Source organism: Oryctolagus cuniculus, chromosome 4 (assembly GCF_964237555.1).
Source record: "Oryctolagus cuniculus chromosome 4, mOryCun1.1, whole genome shotgun sequence".
NCBI lineage: Eukaryota > Metazoa > Chordata > Mammalia > Lagomorpha > Leporidae > Oryctolagus > Oryctolagus cuniculus.
The window spans coordinates 114,439,916-114,459,098 of NC_091435.1; the positions used below are offsets into that span (position 1 = coordinate 114,439,916).

General features: G+C 37.6%; 1 long non-coding RNA gene across 3 annotated transcripts in view; it reads right to left on the reverse strand.

Annotated features, from left to right (window-relative positions):
- Positions 1–7,625: 7,625 nt before the first annotated feature.
- The window catches only part of LOC127482891 (uncharacterized), a 165,179-nt gene continuing 153,621 nt past the window's right edge, over positions 7,626–19,183 (reverse strand). The window contains exon 4 of one of the 3 annotated variants that reach the window (XR_007908788.2): positions 7,626–7,837. This is a non-coding gene — a long non-coding RNA (uncharacterized lncRNA). The remainder of the gene's footprint in view (positions 7,838–19,183) is intronic. The other 2 variants (XR_007908789.2, XR_007908787.2) reach the window with 2 other exon arrangements.

Consider the following 19,183-nt stretch of genomic DNA (forward strand, 5'->3'; position numbering starts at 1 on the left):
AATGGCCAGCCATGGGCCAGGTTGAAGACACGATCCAGGATCCATATACGGATCCCCAGTGTAGATGGCAGGGGCCCAGGTATTTAAGCCATCTTACGCTGCTTTTCCGTCACATCGGCAGGGAGGTGGATAGGAGTGAGCAGCCTGGGCTTGAATTAGGACTCTGATATGGAATGCTGATATTGCAGGTGGCAGCTTAGGCAACTGTGCCACAACGGCTGCCTTTCCTTTTAATTTTTTATTAATCATAACTAAATACACTGTAATCGAATATTATAAATAATGATTGTATATATTAAGTATTAAAGCAATAGGTTAAATTTGTGATGGGAGAAAGATGGAAGAACAGGAATTGATACCATTACACTTGAGCAGAAACATCAATTTTAACAATAATCCATGGACAAAAGTACCTTTCTTTCTCTCTGTTTCTCCCCACCTCTGGCACTTGCCCTTCAATTAATAAAGTAAAAAAAAAAGAAATAATATAAAATTCCTACAAAGTCCAAGGGATCAAAAACAAATAACAAAAAAAAAAATTGACAGAGACACATTATAATTAGTTTGTCAAAAATCAGAGGTTAAGCTTAGAAAGAAATAAGAAGACATACTCTTCATATACGAGGGAACACAATTGAGGTTTCTTAGCAGAAATCCTGCAAGTCAAGAGAGGGTGATATAACGTACAGATATTCTTCTGTATTTGTGAGCTCTAGATTCTTGAATTTAATCAATCATGGATTAAACATATTGGATGAAAAAATCCATCTGTATTGAACATTTATAGACAAACTCTTGACGTTATTCCCAGCACAATGTAGTTCAGTAACTATGTACATTGTGTTAGCTATTATAAATGATGTAGAAACGAGCTAAAGTATACACAATGACATGTATCTGGTATTTTACAAATTGTGATTCTCAGGGTTAGGGATCCTGAACGAATCCATCATTAACTCCAAGGCAAGAAGCGTTCAAAATGCGGAAAGAAAAGCAAAACTGCCAACTCCAAATACTTTAACTGGAATTGTTGCCTGTCAGAAATGTTGGAGCAACAAAAACTTTCCCAATTAAAAAAAAAAAAAAAAAAAACACTGAGGAAGTTCAGGAAGTTCATCACCACTATATCGTCTTAGGATAAATGTTAGAGGATTTTTAAGCAGAAATTATAAGCTGCCAAGTAATAACATGAAAACAGTTGAAAGTGTAAAACTCATGAGTAAAGATAATTATATGGTCAAAATATGTACAGTATAACATTGTAAATTATTCGTTACTCTATTTTAAAGATTATAAAACAGATACTTAAAAGAACCATAGTTAAAATAGATACAGAGTATTAAAAAAGATGCAAATTGTTCATCAAAAACATTATGCAGGTATATCAGAAAAATTAAAATTTTTCAATGTAATTGAAATAAATCTGTCATCAGCTTAAATACACTGCTATGTCTGAATAATATTTATGTAAGTCTCACTGTAGCTACAAAGCTCAAACATCTACTAGTTTCACAATAAAAATAGACAGGAATCAAGGCCCACTAGAGAAAATCACCAAATCACAGAGAAGACAGCAAAGAAGGAAGAAAGAAACAATGAAAGTGACTGGTTCCAGGAGCAAAGTCACCATAAGGAGCCTCCACCAAGGCAATGCCAAGCAGAAATACGGGATCAGAAGGGCTGCAGAGAGTCCTCATGAAGACAATGCCTACTGAAGCTATGAAGGTGAGACCTCAACCTACAAGAACAGGAATAGGACTGTTACCAGCAAAACTGTAGGAGTAGGGCTGCCTAAGGTGATGGGAACCCAACCATCAAAATAATGCAGTGAGGATGCCACATACATATGGAATTTTAAGACAATATTTCCCCTGCTAGTTTTGGCCTTATTTAGGTCTTACTAATTGTTTATATTTCCTGTCTTCCCTGTCTGTAAAGGAAATACATACCCTGTGTTTGACATGACTTTTTGCTTTTAAGATTTATTTATTTATTTGAAAGGAAGAGCTAAGGAGAAAGGAAGAGAGGGGGAGAGAATCATCCACCCTCTGAGTCACTCCCCATATGACTACAATGACCAGGGCTGAGCCACGACGAAGCCAGGGCCAGGAGATTCTTTCAGGTCTCCCACGTGAGTGCAGGGGCCTGAGGACTTCGGCCATCTTCCACTGTTTTACCAGACCACGAGCAGAGAAAAGGGTGGGAAATGGAACAGCTGGGAAATGAACTTGAGATGCTGCACATCACCAATCATCTCAGAAATGCATAGGAAAAACACAGAATAAGCTTATCTCACACTAGTTATGATGAATAGTATCAAATGTTAAATTGATAAAAGTAGTAGTGAAGGTGTAGACAAAGGGAATACTTTTCTGTCTTTTGATAAATATTGTTTATTTGAGATTCTGAGTGGATGAGTGAGTAATTTAAGAGAGAGAGAAAGAGAGAGGGAGAGCTATCTTCCACTTAGAGGTTCACTCCCCAAATGGCTGCAACAGCCAGGTCTGAGCCAAGCAGAAGCCAGGAAACAAGAACTTCATAATGGTTTCCCACATGGGTAAAAGGCTCAAGTACTTATGCTGTTTTCTGTTGCCTTTCCTGGCACATAAGTAGGAAGCTGGATAAGAAGCCGAGTAACTGGGGGCCAGCATTGCTTCACAGCAGGAAAAGCTGCTGCCTGCAAAACCGACATCCCATGTGGGTGCTGGTTCATTTCTGGCTGCTTTACTTCTGTGCAGCTCACTGCTAGTGTGTGTGGGAAAGCAGTTGGAAGAAGACCTAAGTTCTTGTGCCCCTGCACTCATATGGGAAAACTTGATAGAATTCCAGGCTTCTGGCTTTGGCCTGGCCCAGCCCCCATTCCTGTAGTCATTTGAGGAGAAACCTGCAGATGGAATATGTCTCTCTGTCTGTCTCTGTCTCTGTCTCTCTCTCCCTCTGTCTCTCTCTCTTTCTCTCTAACTCTTCCTCTCAAATAAGTAATAAAAAGTAAATCTTCAGACAAAAACGGTGTGTGGGGAATCACTTCCCTGTCCACACCATGAAAAAAAATGAGTAGGGGTGAGAATACTTTGAATCTAGGTGAATATTGTGGAATCCTGATAATATTCAAATTACAGAAATTTAACAATAAAATCAATATCAAGTCAAAGAATAAAGTTGTAGTGGTAAGAATTTTATGCTAATTCAATTATGAAGATTAAAACTTACTACTTTATATAATCAATTTTCTCAATAATTTATGAATATATGCATTTACATACATATATTACATGTATAATATGTTATATATAACATTGAGTTATATGTAATGTGATCATCTATAACTATATTAATAATATATTGATAATCAAATACAACATGATAGAATTTCAAATGTAATTATTAAATGGCATTTTAAATTTAAAATTAAGTGACTTTATAAGAAATTATCATCACTAAACTTGAGTACTCACTGTTTAGTTTAATAAATTAATATTAGTGTTTTCAAAAATTATTTCTGTGCACCATTTTTATCCATTCATTCTCCTCATTAAAAGGAATTTTAAAGCATTAAAGATTGAGCAATATTTCATTTGAAATGGATTTATTATACTATTATTTAGAAATAATCTCCATTAGGGTGCTCATTTTCAAATATTACCTTTATCTGAACTCAGAAAATAAAGCATATGTAAATGATACAACACAGAGAAATATGTTTTGAACCTATTTTAATAAATAATTGCTTTATGTTTCTAACTCTACCATTTGAGGTAAGTCAGCTTGAGCATGTAACAAATTGCTCATCTCTTCCCTGTCTTATTCCCACTCTTATATTTAACAGTGATTACTTTTCAGTTAAGTTTCAGCACTTAAGAAGAATTGTGTATTGATTACAGAATTCAACCAAAAGTATTAAGTAGAACAAACAAAAAAATACTAATAGGGATAACATATCAAGTTCCTCATCAACAGTCAGGGTGAGGGCTGATCAAGTCACTGTTTCTCATAGTGTTCATTTCATATAACAGGTTTCCTTTTTGGTGCTCAGTTAGTTGTCACCTATCAAGGAGAACAAGTGGTATTTGTCCCTTTGGGATTCCAATTCAATCCCATCAAGGTGGTATGCACCAATGCCATCTCACTAGTCCCAGTGATAAATTTCTGTTCACAATTGATCATAATGATAGGACTAAGAACCAAAGGGATCACATAAACAAGAATAGTGTCTGCAAATACTAGCTGATAGAATAAAAAAGGGAGAGAATGATCCAACATGGGAAGTGAGATACACAGCAGACCCATAGAATGGCAGATGCCCTAAACAGCACTCTGGCCTCAGAATCAGCCCTTATAAGGCATGTGGATCTGGCTGAAAAGCCCATGAGAGTATTTCAGGCATGGAAAGCCAAGACACTCTGGAAAAAAAAAAAAAAAAAAAAAAAAACTAAATGAAAGATCTTCGTGAGTGAGATCCCAGTGGAAAGAACAGGTCATCAAAGAAGGAGGTACCTTTCTCTGAAGGAAGGAAAGAGCTTCCACTTTGACCATGGCCTTGTCTAAAAATTATCAGAGTCAGTGAACTCAGGGGGCTTCCATAGCCTTGGCAGCTCATGACAAGAGCCTAGGGTGATTACTGATGCCATAAACAAGAGTGTCAATTTGTTAAGTCAACAACAGGAGTCACTGTGCACTTACTCCTCATGTAGGATCTCTGTCCTTAGTGTGCTGTACATTGAGATTTAATGCTATAACTAGTACTCAAACAGTATTTTTCACTTTATGTTTCTGTGTGGGAGCAAACTGTTGAAATCTTTACTTAATGTATGCTAAACTGATCTTCTGTATATAAAGAGAAACGAAAATGAATCTTGATGTGAATGGAAGGGGGAGGGAGTGGGAAAGGGGAGGGTTGCGGGTGGGAGGGACGTTATGGGGGGGAAGCCATTGTAATCCATAAGCTGTACTTTGGAAATTTATATTCATTAAATAAAAGTTTAAACAAAAATAAATAAATAAATTATGCTTTATGGAAATGCATGCATCTTCAGTAATGATCAGTCTACTGAAACACTGAAATAACTACTTTAATATTTTTTGAAGTTGTTATTAATGACTGCATAAAATTCATTAGGGCATTTCTTGAAATATTATAAGAAAAAACATTGGTTGGAGGAAATTTCCAAAGTAATATTTTTGGACACTGAAACCCTTCACTTTTGTTTCTTTTCATAAAATTTCATTTCAGATTATGAAAGCGCTAAAATTTTGAAAAAACTGTGATGACTAAATGAGTCATCTATTACCAAACAGAAATGGAAAGACTGTGAAGTTCTCCATCCTTTAGGTATTAGAAATACAAATACAGGCTGGCGCCACGGCTCAATAGGCTAATTGTCTGCCTGCAGCGACGGCACACCGGGGTCTAGTCCCAGTCTGAGCGCCAGATTCTGTCCTGGTTGCTCCTCTTCCAGGCCAGCTCTCTGCTGTGGCCTGGGAGTGCAGTGGAGGATGGCCCAGGTTCTTGGGCCCTGCACCCCATGGGAGACCAGGAGAAGCACCTGGTCCTGCATTCGGATCAGCGCTATGCCCTGGCTGCAGTGCGCCGTTGTGGCAGCCATTGGAGGGTGAACCAACCACAAAAGGAAGACCTGTCTCTCTCTCTCACTGTCCACTCTGCCTGTCAAAAATTAAAAAAAAAAAAAGAAGAAGAAGAAATACAAATACAATGTGGGCGTCAATTGAAAATGAATAATATTTACAACTATTAGGAAATGTTCTCAAAGATACAAAAAGGATAATGATATAATGATAATCAGAATTTTTAATAAAATTCTAAAATGCATAATATATAAGTAAAATTTTATTTTGTATATAGATGCATGAGATACAAGGGAGAGAAATGGATATCTTCCATTTGTGGGTTCACTCCCCAGATGGCTGCAACAACCAGGATTGTGGCAGGCTGAAGCCAGGAGCCAGGAGCTTCTTGGGTCTCTCACATGGATGGCTAGGGCCTGAACACTTCCACTGCTTTTCCGGGCCATTAGCAGGGAGCTGGATAGGAAATGGAGAAGCCCCATCATGAACTGTCACCCAAATGGAATCTTGATGTTGGAGTCAGCAGCTTTACCTACAATGCCATAACTCTGAACCAAACAGTTTGCAGTTTTTAATATTGGCTTGAGCATCTAAAATGTAATGTCACTGGGTATATGTGTGGAAATACTGCACTGTACTCCAATAAATTTCCATGCATGCATGTTAAGTGTTTTTAATGTAAAAATTTAAATGATTGTGTTGTTCAATATGATAGCCACTAGTTGTGTGTAGCTATTTAAATTTATTTATTTTTTAAAGATTTATTTATTTATTTGAAAGTCAGAGTTACAGAGAAGAAGGAGAGGCAGAGAGAGAGAGAGAGAGAGAGAGAGACAGGGAGAGGTCTTCCATCCGATGGTTCACTCCCCAGATGGCCGCCACGATCCAAGCTGCGCCAATCCCACATGTGTGCAGGGGCCCAAGGACCTGAACCATCTTCTACTGCTTTCCCAGGCAATAGCAGAGAGCTGGATCAGAAGAGGAGCAGCCGGGATTACAGTCTGAACCCATATGGGATGCCAGCACTTCAGGCCAGGACATTAACCCACTGCACCACAGTGCTGGCTCCAGCTATTTAAATTTAAATCATGCCTACATAGCTTACAACTTTTTTGTACCTCAGCCACACCTGTTGCATTTCAATTGTTCAGTAGCAGCTTATAAAAAAAAAAAAATCTTTGCTCCTTAATATGCAGTGTGTTTCCATTATTATAAAGCCCATGCTGTCTCCATTAAAATTACCTCAAGATATTAGGGAAATTCAAAATATTCATAGAAAGATGGAATAAAAGAAGTTTATTTATGTGCAAAAATCATGAAATCCATTCATATTGTCTTCATAATATGCATTTTTAATTAACTTGTTGAAGGTCCCTGGTATGTACAGAAAAAAAAAAAACTTTTTTTTCAACTTTTATTTAATAAGAGAGTGAAAATTATGTGAAGATATTTTATGGAATAAGTCTTTGATAAAGGACTATACACATATTTTTAAAATTAGAATTTACATTTTCTCTCCCACAGCTAGCTTTTATCTGTTTTTACACACATTGAACAAGCATAGCCGGTACATAGAGAATAACAGAAAATTAAAAAGCCACTGATTTGACTTTTATGGTTAAAACTTAGGTAAGACTATCCAGGAAGTAAAGAAAGGATTTAGGAAATATGAATTTCTTAGATCACTAAGTTGTAGGCAGTCTTATTTTATCAAACTTAGTTTGTTATCACAAAGATATTCAGCATAGTTTGTACAGATTGCTATTTTAAAAATTACTATCATCATATAATTCTAAAAATTATTAAGCTAACCAGTGTTAATTTTTTAAAAAATTCACAATCATATTTAAATAACTAAGGGAAATGTTTGACTTGTTAATTTCAACAGAAAAATTCAAATGTGCCCATCAATATCGTAGCAAGATATTATATATATATATTATGTTATATTCTTTCAATCAAGAATTTAATTGCTACAATATGGTCTTAATTATTTTATTACAAAAACACAGAAAAACCAGAAGCTAAATTAAAGATTTATTTTATTTATTTGAAAGACAGAGTTACAGAGAAGTAGAGACAGAGAGAGAGAGAGGTCTTCCATCTATTGGTCCTCTCCCCAGATGGCCGCCACGATCCAAGCTGCGCCAATTCGAAGCCAGGAGCCAGGAACTTCTTCCAGGTCTTCCACGTGGGTGCAGGGGCCCAAGGACTTGGGCCACCTTCTACTGCTTTCTCAGGCCATAGCAGAGATCTGGATTGGAAGAGGAATAGCCAGGACTAGAACAGGTGCCTATTTGGGATGCTGGCATTTCAGGCCAGGTCTTTAACCTGCTGTGCCACAATGCCAGCCCCGCTAAATTCCTAAATAGTTTAAAAATATAATTCATTAAATTTAATTATACTTAACCTGCTGGGTGTTATGTTTACAGGATCCAGTGAGATTTAACTAGAATAGCTTCCCTTGCAGAGCAAAACATCTTCAGTAATGCCCGGGACTGTTGTTACTATATTTTGGTTATCAAATCACTCCATGTAGGAAGGAAATATTTTTAAGTCATTTTATTTATTTTTTTATTTTTTAAATTCTTTTTGACAGGTAGAGTGGATAGTGAGAGAGAGAGGCAAAGAGAAAGGTCTTCCTTTTCCGTTGGTTCACCCCCCAATGCCTGGAGCCAGGTGCTTCTCCTGGTCTCCCATGCGGGTGCAGGGCCCAAGGACTTGGGCCACCCTCCACTGCAATCCCGGGCCACAGCAGAGAGCTGTAAAAAAAATTAAAATGAGAAAAACCCCCCAAAAGATTAATTTCTTTTGATGTTTCACTTATTTCTTCAATCTGCTATTTAAGTCACTTATAGTTATCTCAACTCTCCTTCAATTCTACTCATATTTGTTTGTTTATTTTGTTTTGCTTTTTAATTTGAAAATAAAATTGAGAAAAATGGAGACAGACATAGAGAGATATTTCATTTGCTGATTCACTTCCCAAATGCTAGGGTTGGACCAGGCTGAAGCCAGGAATTCCATCTTGCTCTCCCATATGTGTGGCAAAGACCCAAGTACTTGAGTCACCACCTGCTTCTTCTGAGGATGCACATCAACAGGAAACTGGATTCAAAGCAGCTGTGGACTCTGATTCTCCCACTGACAGCCGTATGAAATTTGGTCATCCCAAGCAGCATCTTACCCATAGACTGGAAATATTCCAATTTCAGGGAGCAAGAAAGATTCAATTCAGAGGTTCCCATTCCTCATTAGGTTCTAGAGGACCACATTCTATTTGCTCTCCTAGAGAATAACTGGGGAAGAAACATAACTCCTTTCTCCAGGGAGTTACAATTTGCTCTGTAGACATCTCTCTGTCTTCAAGATGTAAACAAATAATTACATATAAATATAAGATGTTAAGTATCTTGTTGGAATGATTCTCTATAGAACCTTTCCAAATAATTTCACTACTCTTTTTTTCAATTCAATGAAAGTAAATCTTTCTCAGGCTTAATTAATTTATTTACAATCCTTCTTATTTTTTATGAAAATTAACTTCAAAGAAGAACCCAAAAATGATACATCTTTTGTGAGCACTTAGACATAACTATAGCTTATGAGACATAGGAATATCCTTCACATAACACACTAAAACAAAGTAAATCTTTGAGAAAATATTTTATTGCTAACTCTCGTAATGCAACACTTTGGGGAAGTTAGTGCACAGCGAGTCATGTTGTTAATTTAACAATTAACACTCTTATGTGTGATGCCAGTGATCGCCCTAAGCTCTTGACGTGAGCTGCCTATGCTATGGAAGCCTTTTGAATCCAGAAGCTCCAATAGTATTTAGTCAAGACCATAAGCTAAATTGGAAAGTTTCTCCTTCCTTGAAATAAAAGTACATCTTTTTTTGATGACCACTTCTTTCCTCTATGGTCTCACTCAGAAAGGTCCTTCATGTAGAATATTTTTTGCCAAAATGTCTTGGCTTTTCATGTCTGAAATGCTCTCGTGGGCTTTTCAGCCAGACCAGAATGTCTTAAGGGTGATTCTGAGGTCAGAGTGCTACTTAAAGCTATTATCAGTCTATGAGTCTGCTGTAGACACTGCTTCCCTTATTGGAGTAGTCAATCCTTTTTAATTCTATTATAATTACAAAACACTTAATCTTATTTACAGGATCATTTTAACACTTAATTCTATCTGATCATTTTAACACTTAATCCTATTCATACACTCCCTTTAACACTTAAAATGCTATTTTTACCACTCATCTTAAAGCAATTTGGGGTCCCATGATAAATTTTTAAAATGTACCCTGAGAAGTAAGTCTGTAAGAATGCATGCAGAACTATACAGCTTTACAATTACAAATGTCATACACTTCTTAATTACAACTTTAGGAACATGGTGATTCTTCCCACCATTTTTGCCCTCCCCCACACACCCCCACACCTCTTACTCCTCGCTCTCTTATTCTCACTACTTTTACTAAGATCTACTTTCAGTTAACTTATACACCCATGATTATCTCTATGGTAAGAGTTCAACAAACAGTATATAAAAAAAAAAAAAAAAAAAAAACTGTTCCTCAACAGTTAAGACAAGGGCTGTTCCAAGTCATTGCTTCTCAAAGTATCAATTTCACTATACAGATTGCCTTTTAGGTGCTCTATTAGTTATCAAAGGTCAGGGAGAACATATGGTATTTGTCCCTTTGGACTGGCTTATTTCATTAAGTATAATGTTTTCAAGATTCATCCATTTTGTTGCAAATGGCCATATTTCTTTAATTTATTTTAACAACTGTGTGGTATTCATGGTGTACATATCCCATAATTTTTTATCCAGTCTTCAGTTGATGGGTATTTCGGTTGATTACATGTCTGAGCTAATGTGAATTGAGCTACACTCAACAGGGGTACAGATAACTCTTTCATATGTGGATTTCATTTCCTTTGGGTAAATTCCCAGGAATGGAATGGCTGGGTTATATAGAAGGCCTATATCCAGATTTCTGAGATAATCACCATACTGTCTTTCACAGTGGCTTTACCAATTTACATTCACACCAACAGTGGGATAGGGTACCTTTTCCCCATAATCTTCACTAGCATTTGTTGTTTGTTGATTTCTGTATGAAAGCCATTCTAATGGGGGTGAGGTAAAACCACCTTGTGGTTTTGATTTGCATTTCCTTGATGCCTAGTGATCCTGAGCATTTTTTTATATGTCTGATGGCAATTTGGATTTCTTCTTTTGAAAAATGTCTGCTTATGTCCTTATTAATTAATTAATTTATTAATTAAGATTTATATATTTGAAAGAGAGAGTTTCAGAGAGGTAGAGGCAGAGAGAGAAAGAGGGAGAAAGAGAGGTCTTCCACCCACTGGTTCACTCCTCAGATGGCTACGATGGCTGGAGCTGCACTGATCTGAAGCCAGGAGCCAGGAGCTTCTTCTGGGTTTCCCATGTGAGTGCAGAGGCCCAAGAACTTGGATCATCTTCTGTTGCTTTTCCAGGCCATAACAGAAAGCTGGTATGGAAGTGGAGCAGCTGGGATTCGAGCTTGTGCCCATTTGGGATATTGGCACTGCAGGCAGTGGCCTTACCCACCATGCCACAGCGCTGGCTCCTCCTTGTGAATTTAATAACTAAGTAGTTTGTATTTTTGCTGTTGAGTTTCTTGAACTCTGTATATATTCTGGTTATCCATCCTTATCAGTTGTATACTTTGCAAATCATTTCTCCCATTCTGTCCATGCTTCTGCACTTTGCCAAGTGTTTCTTTTACAGCACAGAAGCTTCTGAATTTGATGTAATCCTATTGACAATTTTTGCTTTGATTGTCTGTGCCTCTGGGATCTTTTCCAAGAACTTTTTGCCTATGCCAATGTCTTGCAGAGTTTCCCCAATGTTCTCTAACACTTTGATGATACTGGGTAGTAGTTTTAAGTCTTCCATCCAATTAGAGTGAATTTTTGTGTAAGGTGTAAGGTAGGGGTCTTGTTTCATACTTATGCTTGTGGAGATCCAGTTTTTCCAGCATCATTTGTTGAAGAGATTGTCCTTGCTCCAGGGATTGGTTTTAGGCCCTTTATCAAAGATAAGTTGGTTAAGATTATTGAATTGATTTCTGGTGTCTCTATTCTGTTCCATTGGTTTATCTATCTGTTTTTATACCAATTTTAGGCTGTTTTGATTAGAACTGCCCTGAAAAGTATGTATTGAAATATGCTATTGCTATCCTCTGGCTTTGTTTGAGTTGTATAAGATTGCTTTAGCTATTTGGGTTCTCCTGTGTTTCCATATGAATTTAAGCATCATTTTTGCTATATCTGAGAAGAATTTTCTTGTCATTTTGATTGGTATCACAATCAATTCATGAATTTCTTTAGTAGTATGGACATTTTGATGATATTGATTCTTCCAATGCATGAACATGGAAGTTTTTTCAATTTTTTGTCTTTTATTTCTTTCTTTAATGTTTTGTAATTCTCATCTTAGAGATCTTTGACAATCTTGGTTAAATTTATTTCAAGGTATTTGATTTTCTTAGTAGCTATTGTGAATGTAATTGATTTCAGAAGTTCATCTTCAGCTGTGCCATTGGCTTTGTATACAAAGGCTGTTGATTTTTGTGTATTGATTTTATATCTTGCTAATTTACAAACTCTTCTATGAGTTCTAATAGTCTCTCAGTGGAGTTTTTTGAATCCCCTAAATATAGAATCATGACAGCTGCAAATAAATATACTTTGACTTCCTTCTTCCGATTTGTATCTCTTTGATTTATTTTTCTTGCCAAATGGCTCTTGATAAAAATTCCAGGATTTTATGGAATAGCAAAGCTGAGAGTTCACATCTTTGTCTGGTTCTGGATCTCAGTGGGAATGCTTATCCCCATTCGATAGGATGCTGGTCATGGGTTTGTCATAAATTGCCTTGATTGTGTTAATGCATGTTCTTTCTACACCTAATTTGCTTAGAGTTTTCATCAGGAAATGTTGTATTTCGTCAAGTGCTTTCTCTGCATCTATTGAGATAATCATATGATCTTTGTTCTTCAATTTGTTAATGTGACGTGTCACATTGTTTGATTTGCAAATGTTGAAACATCCCTGCATACCATGTATAAATCCCACTTGGTCCAGGTGAATGATCTTTCTGAGGTGTTATTATATTCAATTGGTTAAATTTTGTTGAGGATTTTTGTGTTTATGTCCATCAGTGAAACTGGTCTGTAGTTCTCTTTCTCTATTTTGTCTTTTTCAGGTTTAGGATAAGGTGATGATGGCTTCATAGAAAGAATTTGGGAGACTTTCCTCCCTTTTCATTGTTTGAAGAGCTTAAGAATTAGAGTTAGTTCTTCTTTAACTGTCTGGTAGAATTCTGCAGTGAAGTTATCTGGTCCTGTGATTTTCTTTGTTGGGAGGGCCTTTATTATTGATTCAATTTCTGTCTTGGTTCTGAGTTTGTTTAGGTTTTCTTTGTCTTCATGGCTCAAATCAGTTAGGCTGTATGTGGCCAGAAATCTTTCCATTTCTACTAGTTTTCCTGAATTTTTGGCAAACAGCTCTTTGTAGGCATTTATGATTATTATTCTTGATTCTGTGATGTCTGATGTTACATTACCTTTTTCATCTCTAATTTTATTATTTTTGGTTTTCTACATCCTTTTGTTTAACTGAGCTAGTGGTGTGTCATTTTTTTAATTTTTTAAAGAACCAGCTTTCCTTTTGCTGATCTTTTCTATTTTTTTTGTTTGTTTTGATTTTATTGATTTCTTCTCTAATTTTAATTATTTCCTTTCTCCTACTTGTTTTGGGTTTGGTTTGCTGTTGTTTTTCCACCTCTTTGAGATGCACTGATAGCTCATTTATGTGGTGCCTTTCCAATTTCCTTATGTACACACCACTTGCTATAAACTTTCTTCTTAAGATGGCTTTTGCTGTGTCCTGTAAGTTTGATATGTTGCATTGTCATCTTCATTTCTTTCCAGAAATTTTTTCTTTCCCTTTTTGATTTCTTCCATGACTCACTATTCTTTCAGGAGCTTGCTGTTCATTCTCCATGTGTCTGCACATGTTCTAGAGCTTCCTGAGTTACTGATTTCCAACTTCATTACAAGTGGACTGAGAAGATGCATGGTATGATTTTGATTTTTTTGAATTTGCTGAGACTTGCTTTATGAACTAGCATGTGGTCAATCCTAGAGAAAGTTCTATGCACTAGTGAGAAGAATGTGTATTCTGTGGCTGTAGGATGGAAAGTTCTGAAGATATCTATTAGGTCCATTTGGTCTATAGTGTTGATTAATTTTGTAATTTTCTTGCTGATTTCTGTCTGCTTGATTTGTCCATTGCTGAAAGTAGGTTATTGAAGTCCCCCATTGCTTATTGTATTTGAGTCTCTGTCTTCCTTTAGATGTATTAACATTTCTTTTAAATAGCCAAGTGCCCTGTGGTTAGGTACATATACATTTATAATAGTCATTTTTTCCTGTTGAGATGATCCATTAATTATTACATAGTGCCCTTCTCTGTCTCTTTTAACTCTATTTTTGAGTCAGTCTGTTCTGTCTGATATTAGGATGGCAAAAGGAACTCTTTTTTGGTTTCTGTTAGCATGGAGTATCTTTTTTCATTCTTTCACTTTGAGTCTGTGAGTCTCTTTCTTGGTGCAGTATGTTTCTTGTGGGCAGCTGATAAATGGATTTTGCTTTTTAATCCACTCAGCCAGTCTGTATCTTTTAACTAGGGAGTTGAGGCCATTTACATTCAAGATGACTATTGATAAAAAATGACTTTTTTATTACTAAATATATTTTATTTTTTATTTATACAATTAATTTGGAAATGTTTATACCAGAACTGTGAAACTAAAGTTTAGATACAACAGGTGTCATTATCTTAAACAGACGTGAAAATTATTTACATGATAGAAGATTCCAGAACTTCAGTGGAATACAGTCTCACGTACGCCATTTGTTTTTTTTTTTTTTATTTATTTAGTAAGTATAAATTTCCAAAGTACAGTTTATGGATTACAATGGCTCCCCCCCATAATTTCCCTCCCACTCACACCCCTCCCATCTCCCACTCCCTCTCCCATTCCATTCACATCAAGATTCATTTTCAATTATCTTTATATACAGAAGATCAATTCATATATATTAAGTAAAGATTTCATCAGTTTGCACCCCACAGAAATGCAAAGTGTAAAATGCTGTTTCAGTACTAGTTATAGCATTACTTCACATTGGACAACACACTAAGGACAGATCCCACATGAGAAGTAAGTACACAGTGACTCCTTTTGTCGATTTAACAACTTGACACTCTTGTTTATGGTGTCAGTAATCACCCTAGGCTCTAGTCATGAGTTGTCAAGGCTCTGAAAGCCTCTTAAGTTCACAGACTCAGATCTTATTTAGACAAGGTCATAGCCAAAGTAGAAGTTCTCTCCTCCCTTCAGAGAAGGGTACCTCCTTCTTTGATGGCCCCGTTCTTTCCACTGGGATCTCACTCACAGAGATCTTTCATTTAGGTCTTCTTTTTTTCCCAGGGTGTCTTGGCTTTCCATGCCTAAAATACTCTCATGGGCTCTTCAGCCATATCCAAATGCCTTAAGGGCTGATTCTGAGGCCAGAGTGCTCTTTAGGAAATCTGCCATTCTATGAGTCTGCTGTAATCTCCCAGTAAAAGAACAAATGGGAACCCAAAGTGAACAATAGGAATATTTATAGAAAAATGGCAGGGAAAAGTCATTATTTCAGACTTTTCCCTGCCATTTTTCTATAAATATTCTTATTGTTCACTTTGGATTTCCATTTGTTCTTTTACTGGGAGATTTTTACCTTCACCTTCTTTCACAGTGATGACCATGTTTCTGTGTTTCTGTGTGTAGCATCTCCTTAAACATCTTTTGTAAGGCTGGAAGTGTGGTGACAAATTCTTTCAACTTCTGTTTGTTATGGTAGGTCTTTATTTCACCTTGATTCACATATGAGAACTTTGCAGAGTACAGTATTTCGGTTGACAGCTATTTTTTTTTCTTACGTCTTGGAATACATCTCGTATTCTCTGCAAGGCTGTAGAGTTTCTGATGAGAAGTCAGCTGTGAGTCTAATTTGAGATCCTCTGAAGGTAATCTGGTATTTCTCTTATGCACATTTTAGAATCTTTTTCTTTATGCTTTATTGTGGAGAGTTTGACTACAATGTGTCATGTTGAAGATCTTTTCTGGTTATATCTATTGGGAGTTTTATGTGCTTCCTTTACTTGGATGTCCTTTTCTTTCTCCAAATTAGGGAATTTTTCTGTTATCATCCACTAAAAAGGCCTTCTAATCTTTTCTCTCTTTCCATACCTTCAAGAAATCCTAAGACCCATATGTTGTGTCATTTGATGGTATCCTTTATATCTCCAACATTGTTTTTTTTATTTTTTAATTTCTTTTGTTTATGATCTGACTGTACAATTTCCATAGATTTGTCTTCTAGCTAAGATATTTTTTCTTCTGCCTCACTGACTCTGTTGTTAAGATGTTTCTATGTATGTTTTATTTGATCCATTGAATCTTCATTTCCAGTATTTCATTTTGATTTCTCTTTAAGGTCTCAATTTTATGGGAAAAATTTTCAGTCATATCATACATAGTTTTCTTTAGTTCATGAAATTGATTCTGATTGCTTCTGAGTAATCTGATAATTAGTTTTTTGAATTCCATTTCTGGCATTTCCTCTATCTTCATCTTCACATTCTAATATTGAAATGTTGTGGTGTTCCATTGGGAGGCTCATAGTGTCTTATTCTTGTTTATTGAATTTTTGCCTTCATTTTTCAGCATTTGTAGATTTTTTTTGTCTGATGGCTTTTTTCTTTGATCTGTGTCTCTGTGGCTTAGTGGGATGTCTACACTTTCAGTGAATACCAAAAGGTGCATTATGGGTATGGCCAGGGTGCTCTAATCAGTATTCCAGGGTGGGACAAATATCCAAGATAAAACCATAGTTGGGCATGGTAGCTCTCCTCCGGTTAACTGGATGGAGAGGAATCATCACCTCTGTTGGGGCGGCCAGCTGTTCTCTGAGCTGAGGAATGCCCAGGTGTTAGTCCCCAGTGTGCTCTGCACTCATTCACAACACTTTATGAATTGTGCATTTGACATGTGTTGTCTTTCCTGTGAGCATATTTTCCTCCACTATGAGCTGCTATAGACAACCAAGGAGCTCAGAGAGTACAGATAAACATTCTCTGGTTGCCCAGAACCTAGGCATATTCTGCTTTCTCTTGTGCAATCACTGTTTTCTCAGACCCAGCTCTCAGGCCTCCCCAGATCATGGAGTTCCAGTGGGGCTAACCAGTCCTGTCAATAAGGGAACTAAGGTGTTCCCAGAGTTGCTGTCTGTGTGTGGTCCTCCCAACCAGATTTGGTGTCAGAGGTTTTTCTCTCTGGTTAGATCTGTGGTTGGCAGGTGCCCAAAGTACCTGCCCCTTGCAGCCCTGTTCGCTTCTCAATTGTGCTGAACTAGGAGAGTCCTGCAGGCAGTACCTCCCCTCCCCTCCCATTGTAGGGCAGCTGGCATGGTGCAACTGGCTCAGTGGAGGACCTTCTCACCTTCTCCTGAGTTGCTGGGCCCTTGATCACTGGGTAGAAACGGACCCCAACTATTGCTGGGTACACACACAGGAGCTGTGGTGGCTGCCACTTACCTGTATCCAAAAGTGGCATCAGCTCTCCCTCTGGCTGGACTCAGGAAGAGAGACATGTGTCATTTCATATATTTTTTTTTTTCTTTTTCACCTGTCACCTGCTGTTGTGGGGGATTAGCATGGAACTTCAAAAGCAGTTCATCAAGCTCCCCCTCCCATTGTATTAGCCACACTATGGGCCTGTGGAGTCCCCTTTCATCTGGCTTGGGGGGCAGACATCTTTCTTCCAGGATCATAGTTGGCCAGTCTTCTGTTGTGTATTTGCTCTCTCAGCATGTGCCCAAACCACTTCCGCTGCTTTCACAGAATCTCCTACCATGGCTTTCCCACAGCTTTATCCTGAGAATATAGTCTCTCTTTTTTTAAATATTCATTTTGCACCACATAAATCAGATCATCCTGTAGCTATTCCACCATCTTGGAAACACCCAATTTCATTACTCTTAAATAAAACTCACAAGATTGATAAATTATTTGTTTAACTTCTTTTTCTCATGTTCAAATGCATTGGCTACTGACTTAGCAATATCTGATTGTGATGATGGAGATCAATTTAATAACATTATCAGTACATAGATCTTTACATAAGTGATAAATTCCTGTTGATTACAATAATGTTAAACATAAATTGTAGTAAAGTCTAGATAAATACTTTTTATTTTTTGAAAAGTATCTTTAGGAGTGAGTTTATCAATTTTCTAAAAAATTTTAGACCTTTAGTATATTAGAAAAATATATAGTATAATATATAACTAATATATAGTCTATTAATAAATATATTAATATATACTCTATGATAATATATAGTCTAATATATAGTCTAATATATAATTACTCTGTTAATGGTTTGCTATTGACAATTTTTAATTTTATTCCATTTATAATCCATAAATTTTGATAGGTGTCGCTCCCCCTCTTCATGGAGGAACGACACAGGACCCTGCGCTGTTCTTTCGTCTGCTCGGCCCTCCCCGGGTTTGCTGCTGGTTCTTCCCGGGTTGGCTACTATCCCTTCCACCTCCGTGGAAGGGCAGTTCCCCCTGGCCGCATTCCCCACTTCCGCAGGGGAGCGGCACACCGCCGGCCGGCTCTTCTTGGGGGCTGCACAGGTGTTCCTTCAGATGTTCCCCATAGATGTTCCCCCGTGCATGCCGTCTCTCTCCTCCTTTATAGTCCTCCTCCGCCAATCCCAACTCGGCTGCCCACACGCCGAGTACGCTGCTCTCCTTCAATCAGGAACAGGTCCTGCAGCTTGTCAAGTTGGTGAGAGGCAGCTGGGTAGAAGCTGTTGCCTCCTCTCCCAGCGCCATATTGTGGGAGAGCAGATGCATAGAATAAGTCTTAATTCCAGTAACTCAGTCCAGTCCGGATTGCTCCCCACAGATCCCCCTTTCTTTTTATTTTTTGGCGTTGATACGCGCCTGTCTTCGGTGTCCCGCGGCACACACTCTGCTCTACTTGCTAGAGTTGCCACAGGCTCTTACAAGTCCTATCCATCAGGCAAACTGAATCCGGGTCCTCTCTTCGCCATGTTGTGAGGAGGTTTTTAGGCGCTGATGCGTGCCTGTGTTCGGTGCCCTGCAGCGCATGCTTTGCTCTGCCTGCAGGGGCTTACAAGCTCTATCAGGCAAACCGAATCCAAGCCTTCTCATTGCCTTTTTGTGGGGAGGCCTTACTGATGTTAATTCGTGCCTGTCTTCGGTGACCTGCGGCGCATAAGCTGCTAGCCGCCCAGGTGCTCATCGCCTCACTTAATCAGGCAGACCGAATCCAAGCTTTCTAATTGCCATGTTGAGGGGAGGCCTTTCTATTTCTCTATTTCTCTATCTCCGGGCATTCCTATTTCTCCCATTTTACTTCTATCTTCCAGCATTCCTATTTTTCTCATCTTA